General features: G+C 40.4%; 1 pseudogene; it reads right to left on the bottom strand.

Annotated features, from left to right (window-relative positions):
- Window positions 1-6,495: 6,495 nt before the first annotated feature.
- Window positions 6,496-21,648, bottom strand: LOC127186475 (zinc finger protein ZFP2-like; annotated as a pseudogene).
- Between the last annotated feature and the right edge of the window lie 2,180 nt (window positions 21,649-23,828).

Here is a 23,828-nt window from a genome sequence, read left to right as displayed (position 1 = left end):
ACATCTTCAACTGGGCTTCTACAGTCATGCAATAATAAGTTAATTCACTCCTGGGTCTTTGCATTTTTGTTTCCATTCTCTACACAGGCAATACTGTGTCTAGCATTGTTCTAGGCACTGGGCACCTGGACATTACCCACAAAGGCAACATCCACATTCAAGTTCAACAAAGGAGGCAGGTATAAATGTTAGAAAGAAAAAAGAGTAAAAGCACCATGTGTGTGAGAGGGCAAGTAGGAAAAGCCTCTGAGGGTATGACCAGTGAGCTAAAGGCACAGCCAAGGTTCCATTCACTCCACATTCCCACTGTAAACTTAGGCCAGTGCCAGCTACTATTGTGATTGAACAGGATCCAATTGGTCTTTGGCAAACCAAAGGAGATACCTAAGTGTCTGCAATGTGTAAAACTGAGGGCTGTCCCCAGACACCAGTATTACCCCCAAGGACAAGAGAGTCCTGGAAATGCCAGCACAGAGTTCCCATTTATGTCTTCTGTTTTATCTTATGTAGCTGTTTTCCTTGCTGTAAGAGCAAATGGTCACACTAGGAAGAGGGCCAGAAGCCATGGTTGGGAATATGAAGAATCCAAAGACCAGGCCATGGCAGACCCTTGCTCCTTGTCAGAGAATATAACCCTGGCACTTGTCCAAGATTTAAAAGGAAGGAATCTGACACATGCATGAGACTTGAGGATACTATGTCAGCTGTGGGTGGGGCATGGGTCCCACTCAGGCTCATGGAGACTCCCTGACCTTCATCCACTCCCTGTGTTCACTCTTCTAGAACATGGTTCCTGCTAGGAAGGAAGAGCTTTCAAGAGCTTGGAATGGTACTGCAAGTGGCAGAGAGTCGACCCCATAGCTACAGGGCTCTGGCACATTGCTCTGGCCTCAAATTTTTGATGCTGTGCTGACGACCACCTTGGATGAAGTGCATAAACCATGGACAATGAATCATAAAAGTACTGATGGAGACATCCTTTGCAGGAAGCCATCATTGTGGGCCCCTGGCCCAGAATGAATGGGGGCTTGACATAGGCTGCAGAATAAAGAAGGACAAAGAGTGTGATTTGTGTGCCTTGGTGTTTTATGTTTTTTGTTTGTTTGGTTTTGGTTTTGGTTTTTCAAGACTGGGTTTCTCTGTGTAACCTTGACTGTCCTGGTACTCAATCTGTAGAGCAGGATGGCCTCAAACTTAGAGATCTGACTGCCTCTGCCTCCTGAGTGCTGAGATTAAAGGGTGTACCACAGCCACTAGGCTGTTTAAGAGTTTCCTTATCCTGACACACCCATTAGGCAGTGGGCAAATTGAGGTTGAATTCTGGGTTATTGGTGGCTCATAATTCTGGGCTAGGACTAGTGGGCCAGGACACACATCTGCAGCTGAAGAAGAGGCCTGATTTTCCCCCCAGGCCTCTGGAAAGAATCTTGCTTTGCATTTTCTAGATGAGCTAGGGGTTTTGAACTTCATCAGAGGAACAGAACTCCTTTTCTTGGAGGTGGGGTCACTGTCTGTGGAGGGGCCTGTGGTGGCTACTAATAAGTTTCACAGGCCAGCACTGCCTTCTCCAGAGTCCTGGTCCTGAGAGTTGAACTGGTAAGTGACTCCTTGTGGCTTCAGTTTTCCCATTGTAAAGTGAATGGAATGGACAGAACATGGTCCCCGAGGGAGAAAGTACACATTTTCTCCTTCTGGTATTGTTGGTCCCCATCCAGAGCTTCTCAGATAGTTGTCTCAACATCCCAGGAGAAAAGCAGCTCTTTGTCTTGGGTTTATTTATTTAATTTTTAAATAATGCGTTTATTGTCTTGAATGAATGCCACACTTTTTAAAAGACTCCAGCCATCCTGACTGATTGATATGAGTCAAAGCACATAGTGACACACACCTTTAATCGCAGAACTTGGGAGGCAGAGACAGGCAGATATCTGTGAGTTTGAGTCCAGCCTGGTCGTCTAAAAATTGAGTCCAGGACAGTCAAGGCTACACAGAAAAACCCTGACTTGTGGGGAAAAAGAATGTAGTGTGGTGGTCTGCACCTTTAATCCCAGCACCCAGGAGCTTGAGGCAGGTGGATTTTTGCAAGTTCATGTAAAACCTAGTCTACAGGATGAGTTCCAGTACAACCAGGACTACACATAGAAACCCTGACATGAATTTTTTTAAAAAGTGAGTCCAGGAGAGCCAAGGCTACACAGAGAAACCCTGTCTCATAAAAACAATAAATAAAAAATTCATACATACATACATACATACATACATACATACATACATACATACATACAATAACAGGCTTTGCATACTCAGAGGGGCCTGAAAATGGAGGTTAGCCTGTCTCTAAGATATTTTTGCTGTGGCTTTTGTTTAGTGGAATGAAGTCCAATAATATTCAAAAAACTTTAAGAAATGTTTTTGAGATTGCTGATATGTTGGACTAAATAACAGTCTGGATTTAGGAGGCCAATGAAGTATCTTTGCTGTGCAGGTGCAAGTTCTGTATAGGCAGTTTCTAACACAGGATATGGTTTGTCACACTCTCCTGGTCTAACTAGGGAATGGCAGTGTCTCAGGTTTTGCAAGGGGTCCTGCGGGCTATGAGAAGCTTTAAACCATCACCAAGATGGCATCCTCTGCCATCTTGGGAGCCTCAGTTTCCCATTTTTGGCAGATTTCTCACCCTTTCAATGGTTGTTAGCTGCTCGGAGGAATAAACTAAGAGGAGGAGGTAGCTCTGCTCAGAAAACAGGTGCAGTCTCTTTGTGTCTCTGACTAACGCATTGGGCCTCAGACAAAAAGAGGGATTTTCTGTTCACCAGTGATAAGACCCAACTTTTCTCTTGGAAGCTGTGAATTATTTATGGTCTCCAAATCTAGTCCCTCTGTTCTGTAGTTTTAAATACCCACTTTAATGTTCTGTGGAGAAAAATGTGCTGCCCTTTTTTGTTTGTTTTTTCTTTTCTTTTTTTTTTCCAGGCAGGGCTTCTCTGTGTAGCCTTAGCTCTCCTGGACACACTTTGTAGACCAGGCTAGCTTCAAGCTCACAGAGCTTCTCCTGCCTCTGCTTCCCAGAGTACTGGGATTATAGGTGTTGCCAACACATCAGGATCCTGTGTTGCTTTTATGAACTACACTTTGTAAACTCAAGAGACATGGTCTCAAAAGACACTAATATGTCAATACCACAAGTCCACTTGACTGTGAAAAAATGTTATCATTTTCCTTTCTATCTTTAAACTCCATGACAGTTTTTATTGGAGTTTGAGACTAACATCTGCCAGAAAAACTATAAGACTTGACAGCTGCCCAGAGGAGGGAGTTGGCAGAGAGAGATCACATGGCTTTTAAGCAGCTTCCCTGAAAGGAGGTAGGAGGGGGTAGCTTCAGAGAAACAGTGAAAATACCCAAGGGACCGGTGCCATGCTTTGGGAGAAGAGAAAGAAGGAAAACAAAACAATAGCTTACTGAGAAACCCAGAACTGCATAGCTGAGCTACAGAGTGGCAGCCCAGTAAATGACTTACAGAATGTGCCATTTTATATAACATGTGACGTGGTGGCTATTTTAGTACTGTGAAACAAAATTCCTGCAAACAATTGTACCTTCAATGGAACCTTCTTCAAGGCCAGTGAACCGATTAGAGCTGCCATGTTGGGGAGCATTTGGGATGTTGTAAGTCCAGAATCAAACTATCTTGGGGCATAGTTTTCTCCCTTAATGCCTATTTATTATACTCCTCTGCACATGACATCATTAACTTTGCGGCCATTAGATACGTCATTTGGAATATATGAACAGATCTCTATCTAGTTGCCAACCAATCATAAGGAAGAGCATGCCAGCAGGTAGCATCTGAGGCCTATAGCAAAGCTCTTCTTGCTTTGTGTAACCCTCTTACCTGATGTTCCTACCAATGACTTTGAGAAGAGTCTTGAGTTATGACGTGTTTTTTTTTTCTGGTACTATAGAAATGCCATGAGACTGTTACCACATTTAAACTACCCACCCCCCAACTAAGCACAAATGGCACCATGTGAGAGGCACCATTCTGACCTCCAAACTCAGAATGGAGACCTCAAGACCTGTCAAAGTGGGAACAAAAGACCTAATCCATCAAAGAAAGGTAAAGATAGTTTGTAGAAGGAAGCATCCATGTTTGAAAATGATATCTAATTGTATAACAGAAATAATGACAAATCACAGAAGATCTGACAGATTAGTAACTGCCCAACTCTCTTTAAAAGAGAGAGAAAAGGTAAACTACTTAAGAGGCTTTTTACAGAGAAGACGCAGTTTTACCAGGACAAAAATAGAGAGATGGGTTGTATAGAGAGAACTCAGATAAAGAAGAATAAGCCAAAAATGAGAAGAAGCCAGATTAGAGCAGATTGCTGACTTAGTTTAAGGCTAAGCAGAAAAAATTCTGGGCCACGAGAGAAAGAAGTTTAAATAAGTCATCTGGAGAAGAGTTTGAGCCAGGACAGCTAAGTTGAACCAGCCAGCCCTGAGCTCAGAAAGAACTAGTAAGGGTGAGCTTATTCAGCAGTAAATCTCAGAGTCTAAAACAATCTAGGCCTAGAATAGATTGTATGAAGGCTAGAAGTTTCCAGGGCTAGGCCCAGGTTAGAAGAAGGAAGCAGTACACCTCCCAGACAACAAGTGAGCAAAGAGAATATAAGTTCCTTTTACAATGCTAGAATTAAAGTTGTTTGCCACCATGCCCAGAAATAAGCTACCTCTAATCCCCTCCATGATGAGGGTTGTGTTATGGTGTTCACAAAACTAAACCTCTATACCATGGTGAGAGTTTGTTCTAGTTAGGATTAGAAAAGTTGGTCTGTGTCAGGGGAGTAAGCACAGGACACCATCCTCCACAACACCTGTTTCCTCTGCATTCAGTGAGGTGGAGCCTGGGTGGAAGCAGCTCCATTTTATCCTAAGGGCTTCTGCCTACAGCCCAGGATGGATGAATTGCTTTGCCTGTGGGGCTGGGACAGGGAGGTGTGGGCCTCTGACAGAGTTGGTGGCTGCGGGCAGGCTAGATGCTAGAGGACAGATATCACAAACAAGCCTGGCTGGAGGCTCTGAGGGGCGTCTTCATGTGAACAGGGGAATCAGGCCTGAAGGCTTTGAGCACTGAGGTTTGGACTCTGCTGTCCCCACACAGAAGCTTCTGTGTGCATGTGATGTGTGCAGGTGCCCATGCATATATGCTTATGTGTGCAAGTGTGTGTGGAGGCAGCAAGACAGGCTCAAGATTCACGTGTCATGACAACATCCACCTTCTTTCTCAGAGGCCTCACTGGCCTGGAACTTACTGAGGAAGCTGCCCTGGCAGTGAGCCCAGCAAGTCACCTGTCTTTTCACCTCAGTTCTAGGATTATAAACAAGTGTGCACTTCATGGCTGTGGGTCCTGCGGGTTGCACATGGGTCCTACTGCATTTGTGGTGAGCACTTTGAGCACTGAGCTGCTGCCCCAGCCTCAAGGCCAATGCTGTCAGCACATATGCTTCCTGTCAGCCTCTCATTGTGATAAGAGAGGACAAGCACATGGATGTTGGTGCAGGATATTTTCTGTGAGAGTTCTGGGACTCTTAGGTCTTGTGAGGAACCAGGCTGTGAAGAGGAAGGCAGAAGTGGGGAAACATCATTTGGTAGTTGAATGGTGGGACTGCATCAGCATGATTCACTGTGCTATGGCCTCATTCTGGGTGAGGTCAGTAGGGCACCACCTTATCTCTGGGGTGGGAAACCATGTTTTCTTTATCACCTGGGGATTCAGTTGGGCTGAGAATTGTGAGAGGAAGCCTGTGTCCAGGGACCACAGGTGGCAGCTCTTCCAGCACTTGGGTTAGTGCCCATTGCAAAAGGAATTGTTGTTGTAGAAAACATAATTTTTTTTGTAGCTGTTCAGGTTCTGGTCGAAACATTCAGTTGTGGTTTTATCACACTCACACACATGTTTCTTACAGGAGCCCTGTTATGCTGAAATTAGGTGAAAACAGACCCTAAGCTCATGTTGTGAGTATCCCACAGCTGCTTTGGGAACCTTCCTGTTCCAAGACAAGAACCAGGACTGCCTGGAAAGACACTGTGTGATGGGGACACACAGAAACCACACATGACACTGCCACAGATTTGCCTCACTTCTTAGCTACCATCTTTTTTTTTTAAAGTTAAAAACAGGGTCTCAGCTAGTGTAGGCTGGCCTTGAACTATCTAAATAGCTGAGGATGACCTTGAACTTGTATCCCTTACGCTTCCACATCATGACATCAGAGATCCTAGACATGGTCATTCTTGGCCAATTCATACAGTACAGGGGATTTACCACAGGCATGCAAGGCTAACACTTTGTCAGCTGAGCTAGAGTGCTGGCCCCGCCTTCCTGTTAGCAGGCCTGCTTGTGTTAGTAGACCTCCTGATCAGTAGCCTCAGGATGGATTGAACTGGTGAAAGCCTGTATTATCCACCAATTACCTTGGCTGAGATTGGTCTTAAGGTAACAGGCAGTTATATTCTGACTGAAGTGCCAACAGGGGCTTCTGTGAGCTGTCCATTTCCCCTCTCCTCAAAGAGGAAGGCTGCCTGTCCACAGAGGCCAAGGTTCTTGGAGCATCAGTGGTATAAGCACAGATGCTTGCAACATATGGGAGCTGAGAAGCCAGGCTGATCCCGTGCTGCAGAAGTCGCCCAGACCCAGAACTACACTTCTCTGGAAATCCCATAGGGTGAGATTTTTTCAATCTGATTGTGGATGGTTTACAACAAGTGTCATTCTCCCTGCTGCCTGTCCCCTCTGCAGCAAGGGCAAGTCCTTCCCTTACAAATGTTCTTCTTGCTGCTTTGCTAAATAATAGGTCCCTGTTGTTGTAGCCCAAACTCCAAGACAGTGGCCGGTAAGACCTGGCTCGACCCTGTCCCCACAGCTCAGACTCATCCTCATATGTCCCTTGAGCAGACCGACAGGCCTCTTTCACCCTTTGGCCATCATGTGCCCAATTTGGGGGATGGAGGTGTGTCTCTTGTTTTAAGATATTTGTGGTTTATTGACTCTAGGAGTCTCTTAGGTCTCAGCTTAGACACCACTGCTTGTAGGATCCACCTCAAGCATCAGACTGGGAGAAGGCTTTTTCTGACTTCCTGTTGGAGCATTCACCACACACTTCACCATTTTTCTTCTTTCCTACTTAACTGTGAGATTCATAATAGATCCCTCTCCTGCACCAGAAAAGGACCCAGTGTGAATGTGATCAATAAACATGCAAAGGAAGCTTGCTGGCATCTCAGGGTCTTTCTTACCGTTACAGATGGTTTTGTGCCCTTGGAAGCTAAATTTGCAGTTCTCACAATTTGGGTAACACTTGATTTTGTCCAGACATCTGTAGCAACAGTAAAAAACAAAGTAGTACCTAGCTGGGGGGACATGTCCTATGGAGTCTGCCTTCTCTCAGCCCTGGAGTCCTGGTGCCCAAATTTTCCCTTGACCCTTGACCCTTAGCAAAGTGATTGAAGAAATTTGTGGTGGCCCACAGCAGAGTTCCCAATGTGTTTACTTTTGGATGCTGGGATCCACTAGGAGACTGGGACAGTGGGTACTGGCTCTGACCTAGTCCCATGCCAGCCAGTGTTACAGAGGATAAAGAGGACTGGGGTGGCCTCACTGATCTATCACCAACATGAGGGATCTCCTGCCACACAAGCTACAGTAGCGACCATAGAAATCATAGCTAGTTTCTGCTTTCATTCCCATCATATTCTGGACCATTTTCTCAAAGTCCACAAAGCCCAATGGATCTGTATTGGGCCTGAAAGGAAATAGAAAAATGTCCTTGTGAAAGGTTGGGAGCCACATCTCTTCATGGCATCCGTCTGCTAATGTCTCTCCCCACAAATGAATTTTACCTCCTGCCACCAAGAGAGAGGGTGAGAAAAACAGGCAGAAAGTTCAGGGATAGGGTGCCTTCTTCCCCAGGTTACCTGCTTAGGTAAGGGTCTTCTCTTACCAAAGGCCATTATCACAGCTGCTAGCAGCCAGAGTGCCTTTTTGCTGTCAGCTCTATGAAGGATGTACAGATGGACAGGCCTGGGCATTTCCTCCCAGGCCCTCTCAGGCCCTGTGTGCCCCTACCACTCTCTGCTGTCCAAATCAGCAACCCCAGAGCACTGACATGAACTTACATAGAGTACACACAGAGTGGCTTCCAGTGGTGTATAACACGTGTCATCTCCTTTCCCTTCCTGGTCTGTGGAGCTGGTCCTCATACAGTAATGGTGTAGTCATGTGACCACACTTGCAACTACCTCCTTCATTCCTCCTTGCCACCTGGACTGTTTCCACAGAACCAGGAGGCAATGCTCACTAAGTACCCCATCTTCATTCTTAAGTTAGATTCAAGACTTGGGAATCCCATTCATGAATTCTGATCCCAAAAGTTCTCCTCCACAACTAAGAGTGCACAACCTCTTTGCTAGCCTTTCTAACCCTGTGCCAATTACATGTGCTCACACTTCCTATGGAATTCTCCCTCAGCATCCTCACACACCCACACAACACACTTGCCCATGAATGCTGCAGTGTACATCTAGATTGGTTGGGGCTCACATCCCCAGTCTCTCACACACAAATGCACAGACATACACCTGCACAATCCTACAAATGCAGCCTAAGGGCAGGAGATCTTGGGCACTTACTTTTCAGTTGCCCCTGTGGTTGCTTGTTCAAGGGCATGTCTTGTTTTTTCTGAACTCCAACTGCCCTTAAGTAGTTGGTTTTTCCTGCAGGGTTGGCAGTTCGTGAGGCACAGGTTGGGGAGGTGGGCATGGCCAAATAGTGGACTCATAGATGAGCATACCCAAGGCTCTGGGTGAGTAATTCCCCCCAGAATCTGGCAGGACAACATCAAGAGCTGAAAAATCATTCATCACATGTGTTGACTCTGTAATAAATTTCAGGTAATTTTGAAATCTCCCTCAGCTGCTGAGAACCATGGCTTAGCTCCTGCCTTGGGAAATTTCCATAAGCCCATCTTGGTGTAACAACTGATCACCTCTCTGCAGCCACTTCCAAAAGTGAGCAAGGACTGTGCATGTGGGAGGGAGGGATAGTGTCTGTACACCTGAAGTGTCCCTCTCTTCTCATAGGCTGTGGCATATGGGAGTAGGAAAGAGAGACAGTGATTCTGTGTGGTTTGCTAACTTCATCCATCAGTCATTCACTTGACAACAGAAGGGACGTTCTAAGCCTCTGTGAAGTTCCAAGACTCCACCAGATTCTTCAGAGGGGATGAGGCGGAGTTCTTGGGGCCACCACTGTCCTGTATACAGCATGGAAAGATGTGCATGAGGTGGATTCTCTGTCACCCCAAAGGACAGCACCTCCATATTCCTCTTCACTCTTCTCCTCCATATCTTCTCTCTCTCTCTCTCTCTCTCTCTCTCTCTCTCTCTCTCTCTCTCTCTCTCTCTCTTTTTTTTTCCCTGCCTGTCTGTCTTTCTCTCTGGTTTTCAAGGCAGGGTTTCTCTTCATGGCCCTGGTTGTCCTGGACTCACTCTGTAGCCCATGCTGGCCTCGACCTCACAGAGTTCTGTTTACCTCTGTCTCACATTTACTAGGATTACAGGCATTCCAACATACCCGGCTATCTACTGTGTATTTATATGTCTATGGATGTCCCTCTGTGTATGTGCACATGTGGGCAGGTACAAGCATATCAAGGTGTGTATGCATATGGGTGGGCTTCTGGTTGATGTGGATTTCACATAGTAATCTGAGCTGACCATCTAAACACCTACAGTAGATTTGGGTTTATGTAGTAGGAACCAGGCCTGCCATTCAGCAGGCCTAAAATTTATTGCTAATAACACATGTGTTTGACTGGGTTTCTGCATAGAGCCAACCTGAGACCTGCATGGGCATGCCCAGAAACCAGTGACATCACACTTGTTGAATATAGCCATGCCAATGAGGGGGAGCCACTGTAGCAGCTTGCAGTCCAAGGACCAATGGGATGCTGGAAATGGACTGGAGGAGTTGAGGTGGATGTAAGGGGAATCATTTTCCTGGAATAAATGCGTCTGTTTATACCACTTGCCTGACTCAAAGAATCTGTGTCTTTCATTCTGCTCCCCACCCCCAATGGTCTTGGGTCTGGGTTCAAGCAACAGGGTTAAAATATATGCTATCACACCTGGCTTTTTGCATGGGTTCTGGGAAATGAACTCAAGTCCATGGGACTGCAAGGCAAGTACTTTACTGACTGAGCCATCTTTCCAGTCCCCTAGGAATTTTTAAGCCTGGGAAAATCTCATGGCTATTATTGATTTTCCCACCAAACAGACTTGATACCCTATGAGAATATATAGGGGGACGTAATCCCCCTCAGGAAAAGTCATAGGGGAGGGGAATAATGGGAAAATGGAGGGGGGGAGGAATGGGAGGATACAAGGGATGGGATAAACATTGAGATATAACAAGAATAAATTAATAAATAAAATAAAAAAAATAAAAATATTTCTATGGAAAACTAAAATTTATCAAACCATCACACAAAAGTCATTTGAAATCTACAATAGGCTACAAATGTCCCCATCTATAAAACAAAATATATTACTAAAATATTATTTACCCATGAACTGAATAAAAACTTTGTCTTTCAGAAAAACAATGCTAGATTTGAAAAAACTTGCTATAGTTTATTTTCTTCATATTTACCATCTCTGTATTTATTGATTTGATTTAATGCAGATATGTTATTCTACATTAACACTTATTTTGACTAAATGAAGAATAATTATCTGAAGAGGGTTGGGGCAGTTATGTAGCAAGCAGGTTTGCCCATAGATGATATTTTGTAACTTATAGCCATGAGCGTAGATACTAACATTATTGAAAACTATCAAGATTTAGTCATCTTTCTGAGGAGAGTAACAATAAATTGTTAGCATGTCTAATTACATTCACAGTTTTTAAAAAGCTGAATGCATGTGCAGATAGTAATTCTAAATTAAAATAAAAGTTAAGAAACCTGTACTGTTGTTATATGCTAAAATCATAAATATTTATTTTGCACGAAGTACAGGTACCTAATAAATCTTTGTATTAACCAACGTAGTCTCATTGGTTTTAAAAAGTACATGTAGGAATGTATGCACATAGCAGGCACAGAAACATGGGAAGTGGATGTCAAATTTCTTCCTCCATTCCATTATAAAAGACATAAGGAATAAGTCAACATTGTTGACTGTAAAATATTGTGAAATATTTTTATATAGCTTCACCAACTTTATCATACTTGTACACACACATTATGAGATTTGTTTATAATATAAGTAGTGTAAAATAATATCTTAACACTGACTTCTTCCTGGATGTCCTGAAATTCCTCAGACTAACATAATTAGCAATGATCAACACTGATTACTGATCATCATATAAAGAGAGGAATTCCTTAAATGTCTTGTAAGTACAGACTCTCTTCAAGTAGTGCACTGTTCTGAGTCTACAGAGACAGAAAGAGAATCAAGAAGATGAGAGCAAATCTGTTAGCTGCTGCAGCCTGTTGATTTTCTTTGTTTTGAAATCCCTGAGATGCACAATCATTATGCTGGCCCTGCATTCGTTGTTAGTGGTATGGATGGTGGTCATTTCTATTTCTGTTTAATTCATAAGAAAATATGAGTATGTGAGAATATGAAGTCGCTTTCCTCAGTAATTTTTTACGAACTTCTGTTTTTACATGTTGTAGTACTTCAATTTTATTTTAATAAGGAAATTATGTACATTTTCAATATTTTCTATTTCTTTTACTCATTACCATGATGTACTTTATATGATTTGCACGTAATACTTGGCGAGAAAAAATTTCACTGTCATTGAAGATTTCATATATAACTTTGAATAACTACAGCCAGAAGTGTGAAAGGACTGTTCTCTTCTGTTTTTCTACCCTGTAAGTTCTTGGATCTAATTAATTATGTATAGTACTTGTAGGAATTATTTCACACAATGTGACTTCCATTTTTGCAGGATGTACCAATAATGTTGCAGAAATTTTATAGTGTATAGACATATGATATATATTGATTCAAAGCTTATCATCCATTTACAACTCCCAAGAAGATTAAAAAAGAAAATTAATGACAAAAGAGAAACAAAAAGTCATACTACTGAGCATTAACATTGTTGAAGAATAGATATTTCTTCAACCTAAAATAGCCACAGTTGTAATATTAAATCAAAAAACTTTTTAAAAATGCCCGCCTTACTTGGCCCTTTGCTGATTATAATCCCCAGTTAGCTGAATTCCACAAGATTCAATATGGAAAATTACTATCCTTGGCAATTATGACCAGAAAAAGTTCTCTGAACTTGGCATAGTGGAATTATTTTTGATTGAGTACAAAGTACTCAAGGGTAGTACAATATTCACATTTCAAAGCATTAGAACGAATGTCTAGTGGGACCAGCACCACAACATATCTCTCTGACGATATATAGAGAATTATAAATGCTGCATTCAGGCAGCAAAAAAAAAAAAAAAAAAAAAAAAAAAAAAAAAAAAAAAGCATATTACATCACTGAGTGGGTCTTCATGACAATAAGTTCTTCTCTTACAAAGGAGGTCAAGAATGTGACCCTGGGCAGTTTACCTCATTTTCCTAATTTTCATATGCAGACTTCTGGTCCCCTACTTCTTTACAACCATACTTACCATGAGCATAAGTGGTAATTGAAAATGGTGTTTTCATTGTCCACTAGGTCAAAATTTTAGTAATCCATAAAGCCTTGCACAGCTATATCATAGTCACTAGTGCTAAAATGCACATAGAATTCAAAGACAGAAGGAATCCAGACCTTGTACTACTATAATAAGGTAAGGCTTGTCTCATTTCAAGCCCTGAAAATAAAACTGTAGAAACACACTGTGTGCATCAGCATAACAATTTATTGTCAGGATAGTGTTTCACCTGGAAGGGTTAGTTTATCTTAAACATGGTTATGCCAAACACAAAATTTAACTGCCTAGCATAAGACTCCCTAGTAACAATTCACCATCTTTGCCAATTTTACCCAGAGAAAGTTCTAAAATATTTGAAGGGGGAGAGGTCATCTGGTTGAAGTTTGTATAGGATTCTAATTTCCAAGGAACTGGGATACAGCTCTTGTGTAATTGGCACCATATCAATGATCCAGGACTGTAGATACAAAAACATGTATAGAATTGTATTCTTAGCTGGAATAGAGGCCAGGTCGACAGAATATAAACTGAGGCAGCAACTCAGTCCTATCTCTAATCAATTGTAATATCCTAACCTGAAAATTGCTGAAGGAACTTCTGACGACACCTCGAAATCAGGCTTAACAGTGACCCACCATTCAATCAGTCCTTCTTGCTGACACTGATGCTTTTGATCTCCTATAATGTAGAAGACAGATACATGAAACAGAACAGCTTCCATGGTAAAGACAAACATCTGCTTCTTCAACAAAGGTCTATTGTAGGCATTGGCTTAAAACTTCGTTGAAAATTGGTACCTAGAGGAAAATCCATCCTGTTGAGGATACCTCCGAGGACTTCAGTTTCTCAATCTAATGTTAAAATTCTCAGGGTCAGGAAATACTCTATAAAATATTAAAGAACTTACCTATAGCTTACAGATTGTACTATCAGCTACCATATCATTGGATGTAGTGCTAGATGCAGGTTACTTTCAAGGGCAATGGTTATAGCTTGAAAATCAACATTTCATCCTCTATGACTATGTTTAGCAGCAATTTTTATTTGTACTTGGGTTGAACAAACATATCATATGAATTTATGTCATGTGAATATGAATATTATTACAAGTTATGTAGTATTTGTACACACGTAACAATATTAAGTCATCTGTTGAATCGTAATAATAATACCTTAATATATTTGCAATTAAATATGAAACCTGCAAGATTCATTTTATTGAATCACAAAATTTGTAATTTAAAGTAAATACAACCTGCTAACTTATAATATTAAGCACCCATTAATAATGAATTCATAATATACTTTACATATTTAAATTTTATATACTGCAATATCTCAGTCAGTAACGCTATGTATAGACATTTAGATAAGATTTTTGAGGTAATTTTTGGTTTCAATTTTGTCAGGAAAAAAAGCCCTAGAGAAAACATCCACCACGTCCCTATTACATATAATCAGACATAGCATTTGCTAAAAGATGGGCTAAATATGTATGAGTATGGGTGAGGCACATTTAACTCATCTTCATAACTACTGGTTCTTTAGAAAAACAATATTTTGGATCAAATTTCTATGGGGAAGAATGCAAATATTGACAATATTTCACATACAATATGAAAATCAACATATGGACCATAGAAAGAGTTGTTTCTGTAAAGCCTGAGTGCTACCTACACACAATGGATCCAAATGGCAATGATTTTTCCACAAAACACATACACTCCCATTTTAGTACTCTCTCTGTTTCCTCGGCTAATCATATATTCTCTTCCAAATAGTTGTCTTACAATTACTCTAAAGGGGCAAATATGTCTTTTGTGGCATTTTAAAATTAGTCTTTGTAGAATGAATGATATGAACAAGAACATCCCAACATATAATGAAAAGTAATCACATCAATGTACAATTAATAGAACACAGTGGTAATATATTTATTAGTTATTGTGAGAAAATAGTGATTAATTTCAGATTTTAAAGTATCTATAATCTATACTCTATAAAAAGCCCAAAGACTACAGCACAATTATCTTCATATAAAATATATCTTCCAAATGTCAGTATTCTACAATATTAAACTAGACAGAACATTATGCAAGAGATAACATTAGGATAGATATTAGTAATATTATCATGTCTTAAATCTCTACATTTTAGAATATTATTTCTTTGATGAGTTTTGACATGAATTCTATTGTATTACTATTTAATGACAGCATATTAAAACTGCACAAAACATTTTTTCTATTTATTTTTGAATTAACACAATAAATATAAACTGTATTTCTGGGCAAAGTGTTTCCAACTCCTTCCAAGTATTAAAATTCTTGGTAAGAGTTATCTGATAATGAATAAGATTTCAATATTGTTTAAATAATTACAACTATTTTTCTCATTTAAAAACCATGGTTCTCCAATGGACACTGGGACAGTAATTACCTTTGCAGTTACACTTTGTATGAAACTTCTTTGTGCTCTAAAGTTTGAGTTTAAGCAAAAGGATTTGCCACACTTCTCACATTTATAAGGTTTGTTTCCAGTTTGTATGCTCTGTAGTCTTTGAAGATATGATTTCTGGGTAAAGGACATTCCATTCTTTATTTTAATAAGGTATGTCTCGAGTATTTACTCTGTGGTGAGATTGAAGAGTTGATGACTTCCAAAAGTGTTTCCTCTATTACTTGCACTTATAAGGCTGCTTTCCAGTATGGATTCCTTGATGAACATGGAGATTAGAAAACCATGTAAAACACCTCCCACAGTCTCTATATTTTTAATGTTTATATCCAGTGTGGGTTCTGTAGTGAACGTGGTAGTGGTGTAGTGAATCTGTAGTGATGACTTGGTAAAGATTTTCCCACATTCATTGCATTTGTAAGGTATTCTCAAGTATGAATTCTGTGGTGAGCTTGAATCTTTGATTTCTGTGTAAATGATTTCCAACACTTATATTTATATGGTTTGTATCAAGTATGGATACTTTGATGACATTGGAGAGTTGAGTACTGTGTAAATGAATTCCCACACTCATTACATTTGTAAAGATTTTCTCAAGTATGGATTCTTTGATGAACTTTAAGTGTGGAAGACACTGTAAATTATTTCTCACACTTATTACATTTATATGGTTTGTCTCCAAAATGGATTCTTTAACTATATTGAAAACTTGATTACTGGGTAAATGATTTCAAACAGTCATTACAGTTGAAAGGTTTTTCTCCAGTATGAATTCTTTGAGGACTTTGGAGAGTTGAGTACTGGGTAAAGGATTTCCCACACTCATTACCTTTGTAAAGTTTTTCTAAAGTATGAATTCTTTGATGAACTTCAAGTGTGGAAGACACTGTAAATGATTTCTCACACTTATTACATTTATATGGTTTATCTCCAGTATGGATTCTTTGATGATATTGGAGACTTGATTACTGGGTAAATGATTTCCCACACTCATTACACTTGAAAGGTTGTTCTCCAGTATGAATTTTTTGATGAACTTGGAGATTTGAGTACTGGGTAAAGGATTTCTCACACTCACTGCATTTGTAAGCTTTTTCTCCAGTGTAGAATCTTTGATGACCTTTAAGTATTGAGGACAGTCTAAAGGATTTCTTACAGTTATTACATTTATATTGTTTGTCTCCAGTATGAATCCTTTGATAACATTTGAGATTTGAGTACCAGGTAAAAGATTTCACATTTTCATCACAATTGAAAGGTTTTTCTCCAGTATGGATTCCTTGATGAAGTTGGAAAGTTGAGTACTGGGAAAAGGATTTCCCACAATTGCTACATGTGTAAGGTTTTTCTCCAGTGTGAATTCTTTGATGACCTTTTAGTGTTGAGGACAGACTAAAGGATTTCTCACAGTTATTACCTTATATGGTTTGTCTCCAGTATGAATTCTTTGATGGACTTTGAGATTTGAGTACCGGGTAAAATATTTCCCACACTCATTACAGTTGAAAGGCGTTTCTCCAGTATGGATTCTTTGATGAACTTGGAGATTTGAGTACTGAGAAAAGTATTTCCCACATTCATTACATTTGTAATGTTTATCTCTGGTGTGGATTCTGTAGTGAACATGAAGACTTGACGAGTTGGTAAAGGATTTCCCACACTCACTACATTTGTAAGTATATTCTTGAGAATGAATACTATGATGATCCTGGAGATCAGAGGATGAGGTAAATTATTTCCCACATTCACTATATTTGTTAGATATCCCCCCATTATTACTGCTGTGGTGAGCTTGATGTTTGAGGACTGTGAAAATGATTTCTTACTCTTAGTATATTTATAAATTTTGTCTCCACTGTGGATTCTTGATGAACTTGAAGTTTTGAGGACTTGGCAAATGATTTTCCACACAGTTTACATTTGTACAATTTGCATCCCATATGTATTCTGTGTTGACCTTTAGGGCCACTACATAATATTTTCCGATTTCTGTGTGGAATTGAATTCTATTTCAAATTTTGTTATGAACCTTTTTTTCTGAGGAGCCTCCAATTGTGAAATTATGAGTGGCACAGTCTGAGTTCTTTCAGGAGAAGCTGGAGATTCTTGATCTTTTGTTTCAGAAATGAAACACATGTATTTTTTACACAGGTCATTTCCATAATCACTTGTTTTATGAACTTCACTGTCACATGAATAGTCCCAGAACTTCTTTCTATCTAGCTCTGAAAGGACATTACAACCAAATATTCTTGGCATTTATTTCACGAAAGAATCTTGGGTACACTCCTTTGTGAGTTGCTTCTTGGTACGTTAAGAAGACAAAACTGAAAGAAATGAAAGCAAATCAGTATATGCGATTTCAGATGCATATTAATATAATATAGATATATATTACATCAAATGGCATTATCCTGTGGATCATAGCAAAATGGTACAACACATGGTACAGCACAGAATTGAAGCAATTGTTCTCCAAAGAAACAAATGTCCTGATCATAATGAAAGTTAGAAGATATTTCATGAACTATTATATGTTTTATAATATGTATGAATGTCTTCATTAAGTATTATTTGTAACAGATAATGTTAAACAAAATTTGTTGTAACTATCACACATGGATAGAAACCTACTCTTCATTGTGACACTCAATTAACAACATGGACACCAATCATTATTCTAAATACATGAGGAAATTAATGACAGAAATGAGCAACTACAACACTTATTTCAGTATGTCATCCTAATGCATAATTAATCAATGATTTTAAAAACAAGGAGGATATTAATAAGAATGCAAGAAAAAATATGAAAAAAAATATGTGTATCATGTAAAAACCATGCTCAGTACATGAAAATACAAGTTTTCAATTTTTAACAAACCTTAAGGATTATTCACTGAGACTAATAAGTTCTTTAGAAACCAAAGAATTCTTACCAAGTTAAACATTTTGATGTGCCTAAAATCAATTTTGAATCCACAGTCCTATATATATATATATATATATATATATATATTTAAATTAAAATAAGAAATTCCAGACCTGATATTTGAACTGTCAAACATAACTTAAAATATATTTTTTAAAAAAGTGAAAATTTATTACATTCCCCTTTGCCTCTTTCCCTCCAGCATCACTCTGGTAACATCCTATTGTCCGTACTCTCATTCTCCAGTTGAAAACGTGTTTTCCTTTGAATTTGCTTCTATCTCCTTGTCTTTGTGTGTGAGTGTGTGTGTGTGTGTGTGTGTGTGTGTGTGTGTGTAGATATCTGTACTTACAAGTACATAAAAAGACCTCTGTGTGTGTTCTTCTTTTTTATGATTGTATATTGTTTAACATATGAACACTATTCATTTGAAATTCCATACTGCAGATGAAATGTATTTGGAAACTAATTTCCATTTCTATAACACTCATTTGTTTGGTATAGTTATATGGAGAAGGATAGGATAAATAGAGGTAATATAATGTGAGAAATGGGGAAGAATTTTCCAACTGGAAGGGAACAAATGATAAATATAAAAGAAGAAATATTTTTGACAAATATTTCAAAGGTAGCATTCAAAGATGGTGCTACAAAGCATGCATAGTGTGTGAGTAGTAGAGATGGAGAGAGTGTGGACCAAGGGAGTAACCATGTTGGGGACTCAAAACAGCAATGCCTGTGTTTCCTGAATAATTGCAGGCATCTTAGGAGCAATGGAAACATCAACCAGGCCCCATATGGATGATATCCAGAAACAACAGGCACACTGTCCCATGTTTTAGGCACCCAGTACCTTCCAGCCTACCCAAACCTGGGTTCCAGAGACACATAACTACAGCTATTGACCTGCACAAATACAGCTTCTGGAAACCAGGGACATGGTTTGAGCCTCTGTCCTGCAGTTCTACTTGTCTCAATGTTAATATCTGATGGACAAGAGGAGTAGAAAGGGTCATGTTCTAACGAGAAGGACTCCAGCAATCATGGAGTCTGAGAACCAGGATCTCAGTGAGTGAAGAGGAAGCAATGTCTCATGCTTCCTACAGAAACAATGGGATCAAAGATGCTAGAAGAAACACCTCTATGCTCTGACCTCCTGGATATTCCTGGAATCCTGAGAAACAGACCAGTCTATTTTTCATGGTCCTAATAGCCACCGTGAGGAGACCTGCCAGATCTGAAGACCACACATCTCAAACAACCATATCCCAATCACCTGACTATAGATCCAAATTGGACACAGCCTAATGTGAACATTTATAGGCTATTTGAGTAGATCCAAATCTCAGCATATGACCAATGGCTCCTCCTGCATGCTCTAGAAGCTCAGAGATCTCCAGGAACAGCCAGCCAAAGGAAGGAACAAGCAAATGGCTAAAGGGCAGCAAAACTCATGGCAATAGTGCACCAACACAATCCAACTACCCTAATACAACATGCCTTGGACATATAAACACAGCTGAAACTCAGGGAATGGCCTTAAATCTATGCTTATGAATAACATAGAGTCCTTTCAAAAAGATAAAAATAAATCCCTCCAAGAAATATAGGAAAATATGATCAAACAAGTGAAGGACATTAATAAAATGGTTCAAGACCTGAAAAGGAAAATAGAATAAATGAAGTAAACACAACTGATGAAAAACTGGAGTTGGAAAACTTAAGGAAAAGAACAGAAAATGAAGAGGTAAGCATCACCAACAAAATATGAGAGATGGAGAAGAAAATATTAGGCACAGAAGACAAAATCAAAGAAATAGATACATCTGTCAAAGAAAATATTAAATTGAAAAAAGTTCCTCATATAAAACATCCACCAAATCAAGGAAACAATGAAAAGACAAACGTAAGAATAAGTATAATAGGAATATGCAAAAGAGAACATGACAAGCTCCAAGATCAGAAAATATTTTCAACAAAACTGAAAAAGGAATTTTCTCCAACCTAAAGAGATAGATACCTTAAAACATACAAAAGGCTTACAAAGCAACAAATATATTCGACCAGAAAAGAAAATCCTCTAGACACATAATAGTCAAAACATGTAATGTAGAGAACAAAGAAAAAATATTAAAGGCTGGAAGGGAAAAGCAACAAATAACATAATAAGGTAGACCTATCAGAAATATACATTACTTTGAAACAGATAATTAAGTACAGAATATAAATAAGTTCACTACAACACCACCAAAAGAAGACAAACACATTACCACCATCAACAGCAAAATAAAAGCAAATAAAAATCTTGGGTCATTAATAACTTTCAACATCAATGGATTCAATTCTCTAATAAAAAGACAGAAGATAAGAAATGGATGTGTAAACTAGACCAAATATTCTGCTACATATAATAATTCTACCTCAGCAATAAATCTTAATTCAGAGTAAAAGTTTGGAAGAACATTTTCCAAGTAAACAGCCACAGGAAACAAGCAGGAGTAGCCTTTCTAATATCTAATATAAGAGACATTCAATGAAAAATAATCAAAAGTGATGGGAAGGATGGAAACTAAACAGAGGATTAATGAAAGGGATATCATGAATCAAGTGGACCTAACAGATATCTCTAGAACATTCAACTTAAGAACAACAGAATATACATTCTTCTCAGCACCATATGGAACATTCTAGAATATAAAACCATATAGTTGGTCACAAATCAGTCCTCAACATATATAAGAAAAATGCATTAACACCTTGTATTTAAGCAGATAACCATTGATAAAAACTAGAATTTGGCAACAATAGACATAACAAAAAGCTTATACACATGTGAAACCTTCCAGTACTTAATGAAGAAACAACAACAACAAAAATATCTTCTTTAATTTAGTGAAAATATTACACAATGAAAGAAATTCTAAAAGAAAAGTTCCTAGCATTTGGCACCCTTGTAAAGAAATTGTAGAGATCTCATATTGGCAACTTACCAGTTCATGAGAATGCTCTAAAGAAGCAAACACAATCAAGAGGAGTGGTTTGCAGGAAATAACATCAGGGCTGAAATCAGTAAGTTAATTAGAAATAAAGAACAATACAAAGAATCAATGAAAATAGAGCTTGGGATGCAGGGGCAGCGGACAAGCTGGATTAGCACGCCAGAGAGACACCTAAGGATCCGTCCCGTGGAACGGCTACCGGAAGCTGAACAGTCTTTCCTGGAATCATCTACAATAGGTACATGAAAGAAAAATAAATCCAGAGATCCAGGATGGCCGACAGTGGGGGCCGCTTTGGAGCTCCAGTGAACAATTCATGGAATTGCACGATTTTCTGACCAGACAACCGAAGTCGAACATCAAAACGGCAGCGGGAGTGCTCCACGGTTCGGAGGGACCAGGTGCGGAGACCTGCGTGCCATGCAACACGGGAGGACGTGGGTTTTTCTCTGATCGGAGCGGCAAGCGGCAGAGGCGCCAGCACCAGCGCACCAGCACGGCGGCTGAGGTGTTGCAGCTCATAGCCTTCCGTGGAGGAGATTGAGGTGTGGTGGCTGTGGAATTGCTGCGGGAGAGGGGACCTTCTGGGCAGGATTTGGGTCGCGTGGAGCCTTTGGACCCAGATTGGACTCGGCGGACAGTTCGGCCCCAGAGTCCCGGGTATTGGCCCGGCCTAGCAAACAATTCTGCCTGAGGCACTAACTCAGCGTGGCCATAGCTCCCCTGCTGTGGCGCAGGCGCAGTTGAGCACGCTGCTCCACACTAGGCACTACCTCAGCTCAGCGGCAGCTCCCTTGCGGTGACACAGTCTGGGCGGAGCACTTGGTTTCACCACAGGCGCTAACTCAGAGCAGCCGCAGTTCTCCTGCTGTGGCGCAGGCTTGGTGACGTGCTCGGTTCCATCCTGGGCACCACCTCGGCTCAGCGGCAGCTCCCCTGCGGGGACACAGTCCGGGTGGAGCACTTGTCTCACCACTGGCGCTAACTCAGAGCAGCCGCAGTTCTCCTGCTGTGGCGCAGGCTTGGTGACGTGCTCGGTTCCATCCTAGGCACCACCTCAGCTCAGCGGCAGCTCCCCTGCGGGGACACAGTGCGGGCGGAGCACTTGTTCCACCACTGGCGCTAACTCAGAGCAGCCGCAGTTCTCCTGCTGTGGCACAGGCTGGACAGAGCTCTCGGTTCCACCAGCTCTAAGACTCTGGTTGGACACAGTGTACAGTTTGAATCCAGAATTCCTGGCTGAGATTGGTGGTCAGTTCGGGCCCTGAGTCAATAACTGACCACAGCACGCACTTTGGGCCAAAAGGCCCTAGTGGAGCTTGGTGCGTAGTCCCAGCCCAAAAATTCTGGCTGGGCCCTGTGTGCATTTTGGGCCCAAAATCCCTAGCTGAGCTTGGCAGACGGTTCTGGCCCTGAGAATCTAGCTGAGTTCTGCCCGTGGTTCGGTCCCAGTGCTCCAGGCTGGACTTGGCAGGGAACACAGAAGGCTGTGGATACCTTGGCCTGACCCAACGCTCATTCAGAGACCCAGAACAATTGCAGGATCCACAGCAGAGGGGGACTGAGGATCACTGGCTGTGAGAGACCAGAACAACAGGGCTAACCTCCTAACATCCACACCAGTGAAGCTTTGAGCTCGCAGCCTAGGGAAATCGTAAGAAAACAAGTGAATCTATCATCAGACACCCTCCATTCAACTCTGGAAGCTACCCAACAAAAACAAAGACGGCAAGATGTCTAAAGGACAACGAAAATACGCCAAAAAACCCCAAAACAACATGGCGTCTCCAGTTTCCAGCTATCCCAAAGAAAACCACCCAGAGAACTCAAATACAACGGAAATACAAGAAAATGACCTCAAATCCTTAGTAATGAGGATGATAATGGAGGAAACAAATAAAATTCGTAATCAAATGCAGGAAGACGCAGACAAACAGGTGAGAGACATAAAAGAAGCACATAGAGTGGAACTGGAAAAATTGCAGGAAAATGCAAACAACCAGATGAAAAAATAACTAAAACGGTTCAAGCTCTGAAGACCTATAAAGAGGCAATGGAAGAAACTCAGGAATATACAAAAAATCAGATGAAAGAATCAAAAAATCAGTTCAAGATCTGAAAATGAAAATGGATTCAATGATAAACACACAGACAGAAGAAAAAGAGAACGTGAGACCTCAGAGAGAAGGCGAGCAACACGAGAGTGAGCTTTTCTAACAGAATCCAAGAGATGGAAGAACGAATCTCAGGGCTAGAAGATACAATCACAGATATTGAATCAACCATTTAAGAAAACATGCCAAATCTGGAAAACTCCTGACACAAAACATCCAAGAAATTAAGGACACCATGAAAGAAGAAATTTGCGGATAATAGGCATTGAAGAAAGAGAAGACATCAGACTCCAGGGCCCAGAAACTATTCTCAACAAAATCATAGAAGAAAATTTCCCCAATCTAAAGAAAGAGATGCCTATAAACATACAAGAGGCCTACAGAAACACCAATAGAATTGACCAGAAAAGAAAAACTGCCCGCCAACTAATAATCAAAACACAAAACATGCAAACAAAGAAAAATATTAAAAGCTGCAAGGGAAAAGGGCCAAATAACATTAATGGTAAACCTATCAGAATTACAACCTGACTTATCAGCAGAGACCATAAAAGCCAGAAGGCCTGGACAGAGATCCTGCAAACCCTA

This window comes from Acomys russatus, unplaced genomic scaffold, assembly GCF_903995435.1.
Source record: "Acomys russatus unplaced genomic scaffold, mAcoRus1.1, whole genome shotgun sequence".
Taxonomy (NCBI): domain Eukaryota; kingdom Metazoa; phylum Chordata; class Mammalia; order Rodentia; family Muridae; genus Acomys; species Acomys russatus.
This window is presented reverse-complemented; position numbering and strand designations above follow the sequence as displayed.